Here is an 18,109-nt window from a genome sequence, read left to right as displayed (position 1 = left end):
TAAAAATCTTTAAATATATTTGATTAATTTTTTAGTATCTAATGATAACTTATTGTACAGCTTGATCAAGTGACTGTCAAAACTATGTTAAAAATGCATTTAGAAGAATCACATAACCCAGTTATATGTTAAATATATTCCTTATGCAGAAAGGAGTTCATGCTTTAATAATTATGGTGAACTCTAAATAATTAGTAGTTGTTGAAAATATTCTTTAATTCATTGTATTTTCTGAAAAATAAATGTAGCATTAAATACTTTTTTATGAAGTCCATTTATAAAATAATCTGAATTCCTTCCCCGGAGCGAATCCAGAATCATATTGGTGAATAAACACCATTATTGCTACTACAAACTGCTACTTAAGAAATTTGCTCCCAATTAACCTTAAAGAAAAATGAAAAACCATCTTCTAAAAATGAGCACATTTATTTCTGTGAATATGTAAATTCCTCAACCTTTCTACAATGTCAAAATAAACTGTTTTTAATCTATATTTATAGATCAGAGTTGGGAGCAATTTCTCTATCTTTTACAAACAGCCTTGACTGCCTACTCTGAGTTCAAAACTGCCTTAAAATGCATCATTTTTTTGTATACAAAAGGCATTCTAAAATTGTATTATGCAGTTATTGTGCTCAAAGAATGACCCTTGCCATGCTTTGTTTACTGAATGTCAAATTTTCATTTGTATTACAGCTGTGTACCATAGCAGTTTCGGTTTTGTATGAAGGGCAAGTAATGCACAAAATAGTCAAACCACAGTGCAGTAATTAGTCTGGAAAAGATCAAAGTGTGCTCTTCTAAATCCAGCCAATTTGCTCTGGGTGTGCAAAACCGATAGTCTTTCTTTTGCTAAGGTCTCTTATTAATTTTTGCTTTCGTTTGTTGCAGAGCAGCTGCTTTGCTGTCAATCAAACATCCTGCTTAAAAAAAAATCCATTTTGATGCCACAAATGCAATTTCAATGGGTTTAGGAATAATAACCAGCTCTCCCCCCACCCCACTTCTAGGAGATAGAAACTTGAAAGTTTTTAGCATCTGTAAAGTGAAAGAAAGCAACATAAAGCATAGCACTATTTAGATTTGTTGCTCTAGAAAAGGCCGAAGAAGAGTGATCAGTAGATGTTTCTGCTCTCAGTGCTTTTAATTAACTCTACTATATTTTGTCACTGTATGTCTGTTGCTCTCTTTTCTTCTTACTGTGAGTTCTTTTTATCCTTATGGTCACTTTGTGAATTTTCATGAAAAAATTATTTAATGCTCCACATTATTAATTAAATTCAATCCAGCTGAAAAAAACTTAAACTGACTAAAATCTTTACACATCTCAGGATAAATACAGTAAAATAAATAGTATCACTTGCTATTTTCTTGCTATCATTGTTATTTTTGAGTGAGTATGAAAGTGGCAGTTGAGGATGATGAATAAACCTTATCATAGGAGGTAAGTGAATAAAACTGGAGAATAAGGAAAAGACCTAATATCATCACTTTAAATTTCTTTATCCAAGCAATAAATATTAACATGTACTAGCTGAATAAATATGTTTTTTGTATCTAGTGTTACAACAATTTTTCTGCTTTCACAATTAACTATTTAAATTTGATTCTGAACTAGTCTACTCCAAATGTGTAGCAAACCTTTGTTTTGGTGTCAATGTCACCAGCTAACCAGACATTAAAATACAGTCAAGCAAACAAAAAAGTATAATGATACACAGAGTTATTATAGCATAATGCATAATGGAGCTAGCACAGTAGTTCATACCAGTAATCCCAGCCCTTCGGGAGGCTGAGGCAGGAGGATTGCTTGAACCCAGGAGTTCAAGGCCAGCCTGGGCAACATAGGGAGACCCTGTCTTCACAAAAAATAAAAAATTAGCCAGGCATGGTGGCTCATCCCTGTAGTCTCAGCTTCTTGGGAGGCTGAGGTGGGAGGATTGCTTAAGTCCAGGAGGTTAAGGCTGTAGAGAGCCATGATTGTGCCAGTGTACTTACCCTAGCCTAAGCAACAGAGACCCTGTCTCAAAAAAAAAAAAAGAAAGAAAAATCAGCATAATTGAAGAGAAGCACATAATATAAGTAATTTACAAAAATTGACTTGCATACAAATGTGCAATGTCAATAAAATGACCAAATAGGTTTGTTCTGAAACATTTTCAATTGAACAGGAATTAAGTGCTTTTGAAAAGTGACAAAATGATCATACAGTGAAGTTAAGATGCCTCTTTCTTTATACATCAGGTAGAAATCAGGTATTCTTGCTTTTACTCTAAACTAACCATGACATACTAAATGAACTTGGGCTTCAGGGTTCTTCATCCTCATATAATATTGCATGGTGTCTTCCTAAAATCTGTTGTTAATTCCCATAACCCCTATGATGCACCACATGCTTTCCCATTTATTATTATTTTAGGAGTCAACTCTGAAGATGATAGTAAGTGAGGTGGGAGTAAATCTATACTAAAAATGAAATAAATATATGTAACCTACATTTCAGCTACTATTACATAAAGTCTGAGATTCAAATAAAATCTCATTGCTTACCTTTCTCTAGTGTTATCTGGGCCTTAACCTGAATCTATAAGACAACAAACATGTCATTTAGCATTTAAAATTGCCTCAGGAAATGCACACAAAAATTCTGAAAATGTTTGAATTGAGAATTTTTAAAAAAGATATTGATGAAAATGAGACCTCTTAGAAAATTCAATAGTCGTTTTTTTTCTAAAAAGAGAAGATAAACTAATTTGTAAACTGTAGGTTGGTGGTCTCATGATCAATTATTGAGAGAGTGGTTTGTAAATCCTTGCAAAAGTAATTGTCTGTGCCAATGCAGTAAGGCAAGAAAATATAGAAAAAGTGCAGGGACTGGAAGGGAAGAGACAATGTTGTCATTATTCTCAGATGATTTGACATTTCATTTTCACAGAAACCTTAAGACAACTGACAGACTATTAAAATTAATGAAGGAGTTCAGTGGGGTTGCTAGATAGAATCCAACAATAACAACAAAAATATTAACAGAGTTCTTCTACATTTTCACCAACCAATTAAAATACACCATGGAAAATATGATGGCTTTTATTAGAGCAACAAAACTTGAGGAATCTAGAAAGTCACTTGAAATGCAGAAAGTACAGAAAAATATTAAAACGATAAAAAATAGATAAAGAAGCTCTTAGAGTTTGGAACATGGTAGGCACTGAAGAAATATTTGTTGAACGAATGAATGAGTGAATGTGAATAAATGGAGAGATATGATATTCTTTCTCTCCTCTTTGTTTTTTTTAGAGACTGTGTCTCAGTCTGTTGCCCAGGCTGGAGTGCAGTGGAACAATCATAGCTCACTGTAACTTCAAACTCCTGGGCTCAAGCAATCCTCCTGCCTTGGTCTCATAAAGAGCTGGGATTACAGGCATGAACCACAGGGCCTGGCTGTCATTTTCATAGATGGGAAAGATAACATTGTACAGCCCTCATTATTTATTTGTTTTTTAATGTTAGTTCCAATATGGTGGGAGAAAATGAAAGGGGAAGAAACAATATTGGGAATGTGGTATAACAATAACAAAAAGTAAAAATAAAAATAGGGCTGGGCGTGGTGGCTCACGCCCGTAATCTTAGCACTTTGGGAGGCCGAGGTGGGCAGATCACCTGAGATCAGGGGTTTGAGACCAGCTTCGCCAACATGGTGAAACCCCATCTCTACTAAAAATACAAAAATTAGCTGGACGTGGTGGCACATGCCTGTAATCCCAGCTACTCTGGAGGTTGAGGCAGGAGAATCACTTGAACTCAGGAGGCGAAGTTTGCAGTGAGCCAAGATCACACCACTGCACTCCAGCCTGGGCAACAGAGTGAGACTCTGTTTCAAATAATAACATAAAATAAAATAAAAGACATGCAGGTACTGATGGTGTTAGGGTGCCATGAGCCAATAAATTTCATAGCATGTGCCTGAGAACCAAGAGAGGCAAAAATAAATAACACAAACTTTTCAATTAATAGAAGCTAGAAAGTTAAAAAATAAAGCCAGAAGCTATGACTGATGTGCTTAATGATAATCATTATCTCAGGGGAGCTTGAAAAGTGAATCGATGTGTTGACTCGAGCAAGATGAAATGAAACAGGTGCAAGGGTCAAGTCTTGTCCTTAGGTCCAAAAACTCAATTGGAAAAACAGAATATAGAGAGGAATGCCTTAACAATATCACATATGAAAAAAATTTAAGAGTTTAAGCTGTGTGAATTAATCAGATGATGTAACTGACTGACTTCCCACCACAAAAAAAGGGAAAATAATCTGTTTTTAGGGTGCATTGATAAAGTAATAAAGTGTCATCATATAAGCCAATAATTCTCAACTTTATATTTGTTAGTCCAGCCTTCTGACATCAATACTTATCTTCCACAAGCATTTGCGATGCAGCAGATATATTAGCTTTTTCTACTAAATGTTATTCTCTTGGTATTTTCTATCTGGGAGCTCCTGTCTTGGTGAATGTACCACCATCAGTGAAGTTACTTATGCCCGAAACTAAGAATCAAGTCATTTTCATTTCAAGTCTTCCCTGATCCTCACACACAGTTAGTTTTCCAGGTTCTATTCACTTTAGCTGCTGTTCATTTCTCCTCTCCATCATTACTGTGCTGATTTAGGCATAATTATCTCTACTGGACTGTAACTCATCTGTCTCCAAACTTGCGTGGCTATCTACTCTTCCTCTAGAATATATTTTCTAAAATACAAATCTCATTATGTTATGTTTCACCTCCAAACCCTTCAATAAATTTTTATTCAGGCTTCTCATTGTCTCTATATATGTTCTCTATCCATAAGGATATTTGGAGCAGACATACATACCCAATATGTATACATTAATTGATTTTGTACTCAGTAAAACATACACAAAATAGAAATTTTAAAAGAATGAGATACAATAAAAGTTAAATTTGTTCTGAATATCATTTACTCATAGTACAAATTAAAACAGCTAGCCTATTTTTGCAATGTGCTTAAATATACATTATTGTTTTTTAAAAAACTCAGCTTATTGACCATATTTTGATGTAGTAATTTGAAGTTGAGGCTTTTGTATTTTGTGTGTGTGTGTTCGTTTTTTTTTTTTTTTTTTTTTGAGACAGAGTGTCACTCTTTTCCCATGCTGGAATGCAGTGGTACTACAGGTCAGTGCAGCCTCCACCTCCTGAGTTGAAGTGATCCTCCCATCGTAGCCTCCCAAGGAGCTGGGACTACAGGCACGCACCACTACACCCAGCTAATTTTTTCTCATTATTTGTAGAGATGGGGGTCTTCGTATGTTGCTCAGGCTGGTTTTGAACTCCTGGGCTCAAGCGATTCTTCCATCTTAGCCTCCCAAAGTGCTGCTAGGATTACAGGTGCAAGCCACCGTGCCTGGCTAAGTTTATTTTGATACTTGTCTTTGATTGCTATAGTGGTTAAACACAGGATAACTAAAAAATAAATAGAAGAAGGGCATCACTGGCTATAGCTAAAACACAATTTTTATTATTTAGTACCATTCAATTTTTCAAACTTTTTTTGAAATTTATCTTTATTTTAATCAGTTGTTCTTGTGAACCAAGAGGTATTACGTTTCAACATTTTTAATAACAACAAAACCTCTGTTTAAAACTTTTATTTACAAAATTTTTGAGTCAGTTAGAAAATTTCCTTTTGATGCTTTTAAGTATGCAGATATGAGAACTATACTCATACACTGTTTTTGGTAATGAAAGCACATAATAACTGAATTGCTGCCATTTCAAAAATGCTCTGAAAATTAGTTACTTTCTCATTTATTGTTAAACTCTTACCTTTATTCTGAAAGTACAAATTAAGTCTTTATATAAAAAATGTAATGTTAGGCCGGGCCTGGTGGCTCACGCCTGTAATCCCAGCACTTTGGGAAGCCGAAGTGGGTGAATCATGGGGTCAGGAGATTGAGATCATCCTGGCCAACAAGGTGAAACCCTGTCTCTACTGAAAATACGAAAAGTAGCTTGGTGTGGTGGCGCATGCCTGTAGTCCCAGCTACTCAGGAGGCTGAGGCAGGAGAATCACTTGAACCTGGGAGGCAGAGGTTGCAGTGAGCCGAGATCATGCCACTGCACTCCAGCTTGGGTGACAGAGTGAGACTCGCTCTCAAAAAAAAAAAAAAAAAAGAAAAAGAAAAAAATCGTGTTAATGGCAATATATTCTCATTGTAAAATTGGTAAGCAAATTTTGAACATTTATTTGTATAAGAAAAATACATAACTCATCTTTAAACATGAAATTTCTTTTTCAGTTCTTTGCTGTGAGACAATCAACAGATCTCTGAGTAATATGTAATATTTTCATGGTAATTTTTCTTTACCTCATTAAGAGATTATTTAAAAATATTATAAAGATTTGACTATAAAGATTTTCTTTTAATAAAATGAATCCCATCAATAGAGGGTTCATCTGGCATCACTATTTTTTCTTTCTCTGTTTTTGTTGTTGTATAATGCTTTTTTTTAAAAAAAAATTATTTTTGTTTTATGTTCCGGGGTACATGTACAGGTTTGTTACATAGGTAGACATGTGCCATGGTGGTTTGCTGCACCTGTCAACCCACCACCCAGGTATTAAGCCCCTCATACATTAGCTATTTTTACTAATGCTCCTTCTCCCCCCGTCCCACCCCTGACAGGCCGCAGTGTGTCTTGTTCCTCTCCTGTGTCCGTGTGTTCTCACTGTTCAGCTCCCACTTATAATGAGAACATGGATCACTGTTTTTTCATGCATGTCTTGCCTGTAATGATGTGGGAATAAATTTCACTGTGGTGCTAACTTTGTCACCATACCCTAGGATCTCTCTTTTCTCTTTTTTCGTTAGTTTTTATACTCAGTATTTACTTAACACAGTGTTTTAATAGACAGTGATGAGAATATATGCCTTCATTTTATTTTATTGGCTCACAGAAAAAGTTGCTCTTCAAGTATTTTATTATTGACACAGAGTCTAACAAATATAAAGAACAGATACTTGTTAGAAACATTTATAATTTGATCCAGCTATTTAGCAAATTTTGTACTACGTATTTCTTCAAATATTGAGCTCTGTTTCTCCTCCTCCTTTCTAACACATTTTAGTTACTGTTTTAGGTTGGGTTCCCAAAGAAGCAGATCCTCAGGCACGGGTTTGCATGTAAGGATTATGCTGGATTTGCAAGGAAGGGATCTCAGGAAGGCATGGCGGCAGTGAGGAAAGGCAGGGAATGAAGCAACCGCGGGGAAGTTCTCAAGCAGCTTTCTGCTGTGGGCAGCTGGAGCTCGCTCCCCCGGGGGAGCTATGAAGCCTGCAGAATTTTTCTGAGTTGTTAAACATGGAACGCAATACATTCTCCAGCTCTTGTCATTGGCTAGACACCAATAACCAAGCACTTCTGGCCTACCTATTTGCCGCCCTAGAGAGAGCCCTCAGCTGGAGAACACAGGTGTTGAGGCAAGATGAAGTTATCTGGACAAAAGGAATGTGGGCAGGGCCACCGTATCCCGTGAGATGGTCCCCACACAGCCCTGAGGGTGTTGTTGATCATGCTTCCTAAGGCAGAAAGAACAAGTATTTTTCACTTTTACTTTTGAGTAAAAACTCTGCAAAAAAGACTTTTTAATCTTTATCAAATTTAGTAAATTTTTGTAAGGTCTTCATAGCCTAGATATAAATCCATATTTTAAATAGGCTTCTTCATACATGCATACATCTATATACACATACATGCACACATATTTGTGGTCAATGAATTGTTAGTATTTTTACCTGGCAAAGATATTATACAAGGAATAGAAGAATCAGATTTGTCTTTTTCTCAGTTTCTCTTGTGCTAACTCTATTAGAATTATCTTCAATGTGGTGTTTCTTGGAAGAGATCTTTTAATTTAACTATTTTATGAGAGTTATTTGCTTAAAACTAGGTAATGTTCATAAGTCTATTTAACTGTACACCATAAAATGAAACATGTTACAATAATAAAGAAAAAAGAATGGCGAGGCGATGGCCCAACCCTTCACATTGTGAATTCCATTTTTCCTGCAGGATGCTCTGCTCACTGTATATGACAAGTGACAGTTTGACATTCAGACCTATTGAGTACCAATTGAAATGAAATATTAGTGAAGCTTAACATTTTCCTAATTCTCAGAGTAAAAATAAAATAGAAGTTTTCATGTTTTACCTAAGTGGATCATCTTGTGCATCCCCCGTGGTGTGTGAACCCCAGTTTGGAGACCACAGATGCCCCAGTGCACACACTGTCCTCCACTGCTTATGCCTCCAACCTCAGTTCTTGCCTGGTCATGCGTCATACCTTGCGTTTTGGTCAAAATGAACTTTTTGAAGTTGAATTTATCATGTTGAATTGTATGGCAGAGCCTTCACTTATAATTGCTTCTGCCTGGAATGCTCTCTCTTTGGACTGTCTGGTAACACCTTGCCTATGAAACTTTTGCTGGTCTTTTCCCATGCCCCAGGGAGAACTGAAAACATCCTCTTCGAAACACTACAATACTTTCTTCCTTAGCCCTTTACGATTTTTGTTGAACATACTTGCTAACCTTCTTGGTTTCTCTTATAGATCTTCATCTCCTTGAAATCAACAATGTTGTCTAACTTATCTTCATATCTCTGGCACATAGCCTTAAGCAGGAACACAGTCATGCTGTTGAATTAACTATGGAGGTGGCATTGCATTGGTCAGCTAGAGTAGAGGACTATGTTTAGCTCTGTGAGCCTCTTGAAGCAGGATTTGGAAAACTGATGTGAACCCAGAAGGAAAGAATTACAAACAATCCCAGAGGAATTCTAGCCTGAGACCAAAGTATAGAATAGCAGAGAAGAGGGATTTGGTTCTAATATAAGGAAGAATTATTTAACAATTAGAGCTGCTTGAACATGGGATGAATGGCTTTGGAGTACGGTGAGTTTCTCGCCACTGAAGATGTTGAAATAGGCTGAATGGGTAACCTCCTTAAGCAAGCTGAACAAGGGCTTAAAGCATCTGGAGTGATCATGGTGAGTGAAGGAGAATTTAGATAATCTTTGGACTGTACAACAATCTAGCTGAGATTTGAACTCCTTTGTTATGTCTGGTGATAGGTCTAAACTTTAATGGACAATGTATGAAAGAAAAGCGTGAGGATATTTTAAATAAACAATCGCTCTGTCATTCTGAGTCTCTGGATCTAGGTGAGACACAGTAGCAACGCTGTTTTGCTTTCTCATGAGTCAGCTGACACTAAAGGCTAAGAAAGCCTTTGAGCTTGTACTGATGCTCTTATTTTCCTTTGTGACTAGAGAAAACTAACTTGCTTCCTTTTTTTGTCTTAGAAGTAGTCTATTCTCAGCTTGCCCAACCATGGATTTAAAATTTATAATCTGAGAATCCACAGCAAAGTGATAAAGTCTCTTGGGTTCGGGAGCAGAGGCAATTGTCTTAATCTTCCACACATTTAGGGCTGCCTGAGACAGAATTTTAAACGACAATATTGAATCAATTTAAGTTAATTCAGGATATAAATAGTAAACATGGCCAAGTGCAGTGACTCATGCCTGTAATCTCAGCATTTTGGGAGGCTGAGGTGGGAGGATTGCTTAAGGCCAAGAGTTCAAGATCAGCCTGTGCAACATAATAAGACCCCATTGCAAAACAAAACAAAAAAAATAGTAAATATATACCACAGGTTTAACACTGTAGACAGTATAAAATATTTATTATAGTATAAATATTGCCGTATACATTATACTGTAAAAATACAGTAAAAATATTACAGTATAAATTATTACACATTTATGGGCACAAATCTTATCATATGAAGACAGAGGCTCAGTGAGCTTAAAAGGACTTACCTAAATGCTGGACGACTAATTGGTTTCAGAACATAGGCTGTAATTGTTTGCATCTAATTCTACTTCCATGGGTTTCTTTACCACACTGCCTCAGAAGTAGAAGATGTGGTCACTGCTCTGAAGGACTTTTGCAATCTCCTAAATGGATAAGACATATCCATAAAACAATGATTGAATAACGAAAGTAAAATGAAGTGCAATAGATGTGGTACAGCTAGGGAGTAGCTGGGAAGGTCAAGGAGGTGAGAAGTCACAGGCTGGAGGATATGGAGAGTGATCACAGGCTGGGAGAGATGAACGTTTTTATTAAGAATAACTGTGAAAACAGTTCTGAAAGGTAAGTAGGCTTACAGATTTTTTTCTTTGGTTCCCAAAGTGCATGTTGGCCTTGTCCACATTCACCAGTGTCTTTTCTTCTCTTTTATTTCTTTTTAGTTTAAGAAAAGAAACTATCTGTATCATACTGGCCAATAGGACACAAGCATCTAATTGCAGCAAATTCTTATACATTCCAAGTTACCCCCACAAAAACAGGTCACCATGGTAACCAAACAAAAAGGGACTAGAAAACAGAAGCAGAGTATTTACTTAATGTCTGATGGGCACTCTGCATGATTTTCATTAGACTTGCTGCTGGCTTTCTTTCAGGTTTGGGTGCCCGTCACTGTTTACTCTGTAAGTTGTTGAAGATTAAAAACTTTATCATGCCTTATAATAGAGAAAATTGTACTGAGCAGTCAAGTCAGAGCTGTTGATTTTTAAATACGTAACTCTTACTTAGATTTGTTAATTTATTAAATAGAGTTAACCCAGGAGCTGTGTAGCTCTTGTCAATGGAATTCAAGAGAACAGAAGAGTCATTTGATGATCATTGAGTCTTTTAAGAATGCTACGCGAGATAGTAGATTTGAAATAATTTTGTTAAGGGCCCTACTGTTTATTTTTGCCACAAAAAATAAAAAGGTATACACTAACCAGTTGGTGTAGAGAATTAATTGCTAAATAATTTATGTCAAAGTCCTTAAAATATTATACTAATTAATACAATCCACTGTTCTCTAGCTAGTTTAAATCTTTGGTGAAGAAGATTTTGACAATGAAACAGAAAGCCATGTAGGTTGATAAAATATGTCTGACATTTTCTGAATTGGGGAATAGGACCCACTTGTTATTCCTACTATTGTCTCAGTACCTCTTTGAAGTGCAAAAACATTGTGACTTCAAAAGCAGTCCAGGAAGATGCCATCTGCAGCTTCTGACAAGCTCTGGAGGTGTAGCCAAATATGGAGCATGTCACTAGGTGGTAGGTTTGCTAGGGATCTGACATAATTGACTTTTCTTTCTTAAAGACAATTAAAATTTGTGTACAATAAATTGTTTCAACTGGCACTTGCTTTTAAAACTCCAACTCCATGTATGTCTTGCTAAAAAGTGATTCTGCAATGCAAATGTCATTTATTGGAGAAGAAAAGAAAGCTGGATGCTTGTTTGGAAGCTTAGTAGGCAGAGGCGAGAAAAGTTATTCCATAAAGGAATAGACCTTCTGTGGAATGTTTCTGCTCTGTGATATAGCTCCACCCTTGTGCATATATGGAATTTGTTGTGTTGACCTAACATGTCTTCTATACATCTCTCTCGGCTACTTCTCTTTATCTAGTAACTGAGTGTGGAATACTTGGAGCAAGATTTTCTTTCAGTGAAGGGATTTGCCTCCTAGGAGTGGAGTCCACACAGTGCCAAACTAATTCTGCTCTAGGGGCAAAAGGAAGACAGGTAAAAAATATAATATGATTTTTTTCATAAAACAATATTTGTTTGTAATAACAGTAATAATAACAAAGTACACAGGAGAACGTTACTATGTGTATTTGTATTAATGCCCCAGATATGACCTATGCTGTTTTTGTACTTTGGGGTACATTTCTGCCTTCTAAATTGAGCTGTTTATGTAAAGGACAGTTATGCAGCCCTCACCAGCATCATCGACACTTTCCTCACCTTATAGCCATAGGGGAAGAACTGGAGCCAATGTAATGATTGACTCTTTTTTTCCTTTTTTTTTTTGAGACGGAGTCTTGCTGTGTTGCCTAGGCTGGAGTGCAGTGCATGATCTCAGCTCACTGCAACCTCTGCCTCTCAGGTACAAGCAATTCTCCTGCCTCAGCCTTCTGAGTAGCTGAGATTACAGGTGCATGCTACCATGCTGGGCTACCTTTTGTATTTTTTTTTTAGTAGAGATGGGGTTTCACCACGTTGGCCAGGCAGGTCTCGAACTCCTGACCTTGTGATCCGCCCACCTCAGCCACCCAAAATGCTGGGATTATGGGCGCAGTCCACCGCACCGGCCAATGATTGATTCCTATTTGGGATGTTTCTGTCCCAGCCTCCCAATTCAGTCATTCTTTAGAAAGGAGGGTGTAGGTGTGAGTGAATTTGTGGAGTTAGGATCCAGTAAGAACAAGAGTTACTAGTTTCAGCTTTAAAGTTAATGGAGGCAGATTTTGCCCCGAGGAGAATTGTTGGTGGATGTATTCCCATCCTTGAGTTCCTGCACATAATACCTAGTCCATGCACAGAAAAGGCCAAGTTTTAAGGGCTTGAAAACAACACTGGAGGAATCTTGCAAAGAGTTCTTTACTGAAATTAGGGAAATTGGGAAAGTAACTGTCCTTTGTCTATCTTCAGGGAAAAACGTAGGCTGGTGGGAAAAAATAAGGGATTTCTGCTAAATTCCTTCTGATTCTTCCTACGATAGCATTTAAGTGCTTGCTTTCTAACTCTTATCAAATGATTGATATTGACTTTTCCTCGCTTAACTAAAATTCATTCATTGTTTAAGTTCTGTCTAGTGAACAAAATGCTAGTACTTTTTCTGGGTGTAGTCTCAACTAATAGTTTCAATTCGCTGAAAAATTTGTTTAGAATCTTCAGTATGTGGCATAAGGAAGATTTAAGAAATTGAATTACTTCTCTCTCCAATTCCCCTTATGAACCTCCCACTCAAAATTCAGCAGACTTTATTTCACTTGATTGCCCAAAAGACCTAGCAGAACGACCTCAGCTGCTTTTTATTTTGTTATTTGTGAGTTTGAATCAGCTGAGCCTTATTGATAATTCCCCTAAGTTTCTGAAGGAAACTGTTTTTCTTTGGCTTCCTCTCTCCCACAGGGCCCCTTATCTCTATTAGCCCGCCTTAAAGAAGAGACATTCGCAACATGGCCTAACTTCTCTGAAGTCAAGGATGCCTTCAAAAGCAAAATTTGGGCCACTGGGGGAGGGAGTGCAGGAAGAGAGACCACAGGGAGGAGGAAAAGAATTGTAAACAAAGGGACAGCTGGGAATTGGTCCATTCTTTCTGAGCATTTGTGGAGCTTCTTTAGAGCCAGTGAAGAAAGTAAAATCCAGAGGCAACTTTTAAAAAATGCCATTTAATGTCTGACTTCTTAAGCCTGTCTGCATAAAAATAAAGATAAAAGAAATAATGCAAGCTAGGTGCCTAGGTTCTAACCCAATCCAGTTTTCACTTATGTTTATTTTGTAAAAAGGGACCATTACATTCTCTATTTGGCAATGATAGGGGTTCAGGACATGGTACTCCAAAATATTGCACCTTGGCATCTGAGAAAACAGTAGAAGCAAGCAAGTCATTCTCACCCTGCCACGTTCTTCCCCTGATGCAGGTAAGATAACCTAGAAGGGTTTTCTGATTTTCCTCTGAAGCAGGTCATAAGACACAGATTTGAGAGGTGCCCTTCCTCTACCAGGAGGAAAGGAACATCCTTACCTCTGAAGACACAGGGACACAGAATAATCTAAACAAACAGGCTTTGCTAAATACTCCCCACCCATATTTATTACATTAGATCATACTTTTTATCCAATCATACATCTTCATGACTCTCCACTTCTTCGTCAAACTTAAAAACTATAAAGGTTTACCACTTTCTTCTGGTCTTCCTTTCCTTATGAAGGCTACTTTGTTATGTTAAACTTTATATTAAGTAAATTCTTTGTATGCTTTTCTCTTGTTAATTCTTCTTCTATTAAAGGGGACTCAGTCATGATCATAGAATGAGTGAGGAAAATATATTTCTCTTTCCCTATAGAAATATGTCAGAGTAACTCAAATGGGTAAGCCAGGACATCACTTGGTTATAGTTTCCTGGACCAAGACCTAAATACCCTTAGATGCTACCCCACTTAAATGATCTATGCTATTTTTGTACTTTAAAATACATACTAATCCTTCTGGCTTCTAAATTGAGCTGTTTATGTGAAGGATGGTCATGTAGCCTTCAGGTCTCCATAAGAAGCCATAGATTTTGAAAATTTAAGTTTAGGACAGCGCTGTGGCTCAGGCCTGTAGTCCCAGCACTTTGGTAGGTTGTGGCGGGTGGAACTCTTGAGCTCAGGAGTTCTAGACCACCCTGGGCAACATGGTGAAGCCCTGTCTTTACAAAAAACTACAGAAATTAGCCAGGTGGGAGGCACCTGTAGTCCCAGCTACTAAGGAGGCTGACTGAGGCAGGAGAATCTTTTGAGTCTGGTAGGTGGACGTTGCAGTGAGCTGAGATTGTACCACTGTACTCCAGGCTGGCAACAAGCCAAACCCTCTCTCAAAATAAATAAATAAATAAAATAAAATGAAATAAAATTTAAGTTTATAAATCTTAAATAGCTTTGGGCAAAGGATGATTAATAAAGAAGGAAATTATGGAGAGAGAAGAAGGAATCTTTTACCTCTGATTGTATAATTTGCATTTTCTTTCCACTAGTCAGGTGGAAGCATCTAGATCTGTGGCCACATTGAGGTGGTGTACCCAGAGAGCGTGCCTTGCCCTCAACATCTCTTCATATAGCTGTTCCTGAGTTGTTTCCATCATAATAAACTGGTAGGAGTAAGTACAAAATAAAAATTAGCCGATTGTTTCTCTTACTAACATGTCATGCAAATATTTAATTTTCTTAGCAAATTAAGGGCAAAATTCCATTTCTGAGGAAGGAAAGATCAATTAACTTTACTATTTTAAAAATAACTTTTTCTTTTTTTTTTTTTTTTTTTTTTTTTTTTGAGATGGAGTTTCACTCTTGTTACCCAGGCTGGAGTGCAATGGCGCGATCTCGGCTCACCGCAACCTCCGCCTCCTGGGTTCAGGCAATTCTCCTGCCTCAGCCTCCTGAGTAGCTGGGATTACAGGCACGTGCCACCATGCCCAGCTAATTTTTTGTATTTTTAGTAGAGACGGGGTTTCACCATGTTGACCAGGATGGTCTTGATCTCTTGACCTCGTGATCCACCCGCCTCGGCCTCCCAAAGTGCTGGGATTACAAGCGTGAGCCACCGCGCCCGGCCATAACTTTTTCTAAGTATAAAATTAATCCATTTTCATTATGAAAAATTATGGGGAAATGAATTTGACATTACATAAAAAAATCACAAATAATTTGCAAGACCTTCTTTACTTGTTTTGTAATTAATCTAGTTTGTGGAAAATAGTAGGAAAGACTAGAATTAGAAGGTGAGGAATAGTGAGGGAGAAACCTTTTCTCTTTTACCTGCAAAAGAGAAAGCAAAAATGATTCTCTGTTCTGTTCCATTGGTCTATATCTCTGTTTTGGTACCAGTACCATGCTGTTTTGATTACTGTAGCCTTGTAGTATGGTTTGAAGTCCAGTAGTGTGATGCCTCCTGCTTTTTTCTTTTTGCTTAGAATTGACTTGGCTATGTGGGCTCTCTTTTTGTTCCATATGAAGTTTAAGGTGGTTTTTTCCAGTTCTGTGAAGAAGGTCATTGGTAGCTTGATGGGAATAGCGTTGAATCTGTAAATTACTTTGGGCAGTATGGCCATTTTCACGATACTGATTCTTCCTAACCGTGAGCATGGAATGTTTCTCCATTTGTTTGTGTCCTCTCTTATTTCGTTGAGCAGTGGGTTGTAGTTCTCCTTGGATATAAAGGTCCTCTATATCTTTGTTAGTTGTATTCCTAGGTATTTTATTCTCTTTTTAGCAATTGTGAATGGCAGTTTGTTCTTGATTTGGCTGTCTTTAAGTATGTTATTGGTGTATAGGAATGCTTGTGATTTTTGCACATTGATTTTTGTATCCTGACACTTTGCTGAAGTTGCTTATCAGTTTCAGGAGATTGTGTGCTGAGATGATAGGGTATTCTAAATATACAATCATGTGATCTGCAAATAGTGACAATTTGACTTCCTCCTTTCCAAATTGAATACCCTTTATTTATTTTTCTTGCCTGATCGTTCTGGCTAGACCTTCCAATACTATATTGAATAGGAGTGGTGAGAGAGGGCATCCTTGTCTAGTACCAGATTTCAAAGGGGATGCTTCCAGTTTTTGCCCATTTGATATCGGCTGTGGGTTTGTCATAAATAGTTTTTATTATTTTGAGATACGTTCCCTCGATATGTAGTTTATGGAGAGTTTTTAGCATAAAGGGCTGTTGAATTTTGTCAAAGGCCTTCTCTGCATCTATTGAGATAATCATGTGGATTTTGTCTTTGGTTCTGTTTATGTGGTGAATTACATTTATAGACCTGTGTATGTTGAACCAGCCTTGCATCTCTGGGATGAAGCCTACTTGATCGTGGTGGATAAGCTTTTTGATGTGCTGTTGCAATCAGTTTGGCAGTATTTTATTGAAGATTTTTGCATCTATGTTCATCATGGATATTGGCCTAAAGTTTCTTTTCTTTTTGACTCTCTCCCAGGTTTTGGTATCAGGATGGTTGGTCTCATAAAAAGATTTTGGGAGGATTCCCTCTTTTTGGATTGTTTGGAATAGTTTCAGAAGGAATGGTACCAGCTCCTCTTTGTATGCCTGGTAGAATTCAGCTATGAACCCATCTGAACCTGGGCTTTTTTTGATTGTTAAGCTATTAATTACTGCCTCAACTTCAGCCCTTGTTTTTGGTCTAGTCAGGGTTTCGCCTTCTTCCTGGTTTAGGCTTGGGAGGGTGTAAGTGTCCAGCAATTTATCCATTTCTTCCAGGTTTACTGGTTTGTGTGCATAGAGTTGTTTGTAGTAATCTCTGATGGTGGTTTGTACTTCTGTGGAATCTGTGGTGATATCCCCTTTATTGTTTTTTATTGCATCTGTTTGATTATTCTCTCTTTTCTTTTTTATTAATCTGGCTAGTGGTCTATTTTGTTGACCTTTTCAAAAAACCAGCTCCTGGATTTATTGATTTTTTGAAGGGGTTTTTGTATCTGTATCTCCTTCAGTTCTGCTCTGATCTTAGCGATTTCTTGTCTTCTGCTCACTTTTGTGTTTTTTTGATCTTGCTTCTCTAGCTCTTTGAATTTTGATGATAGCGTGTTGATTTTAGATCTTTCCTTGCTTCTCATGTGGGCATTTATTGCTATATATTTTCCTCTACACACTGCTTTAAATGTGTCCCAGAGATTCTGGTATGTTGTGTCTTCGTTCTTGTTGGTTTCGAAGAACCTCTTTATTTCTGTCTTCATTTCACTGTTTATCCAGTCAACATTCAAGAGCCAGTTGTTCAGTTTCCATGAAGTTGTGTGGTTCTGAGTTAGTTTCTGACTTCTGAGTTCTAATTTGATTGCACTGTGGTCTGAGAGACTGTTATGATTTCTGTTCTTTTGCATTGGCTGAGGAGTGATTTACTTCCAATGATGTGGTTAATTTTAGAGTAGGTTTGATGTGGTGCTGAGAAGAATGTATATTCTGTGGATTTGGGGTGGAGAGTTCTGTAAATGTCAGTTAGGTTTGCTTGCTCCAGTTCTGAGTTCAAGTCCTGTATATCCTTGTTAATTTTCTGTCTCGTTGATCTGTCTAATATTGACAGTGGAGTGTTAAAGTCTCCCACTATTATTGTGTGGGAGTCTAAGTCTCTTTGTAGATCATTAAGAACTTGAATTATGTATCTGGGTGCTCCTTTATTGGGCACATATATATTTAGGATAGTTAGCTCTTTTTGTTGCATTGATCTTTTTACCATTATATAATGTCCTTCTTTGTATCTTTTGATTTTTGTTGGTTTAAAGTCTATTTTATCAGAGACTAGGATTGCAACTCCTGCTTTTCTTTGCTCTCCATCTGCTTCATAGATCTTCCTCCATCTCTTTATTTTGAGCCTTTGTGTATCCTTGCATATGAGATGGGTTTCCTGGTTACAGCACACCGATGAGTTTTGGCTTTTTATCCAATTTGCCAGTCTGTG

The sequence above is a fragment of the Sapajus apella genome, unplaced genomic scaffold (genome assembly GCF_009761245.1).
Source record: "Sapajus apella isolate SASKATOON/1434 unplaced genomic scaffold, GSC_monkey_1.0 scaffold50, whole genome shotgun sequence".
In the NCBI taxonomy this organism is placed as follows: domain Eukaryota; kingdom Metazoa; phylum Chordata; class Mammalia; order Primates; family Cebidae; genus Sapajus; species Sapajus apella.
Note: the sequence above shows the minus strand (reverse complement) of the source record.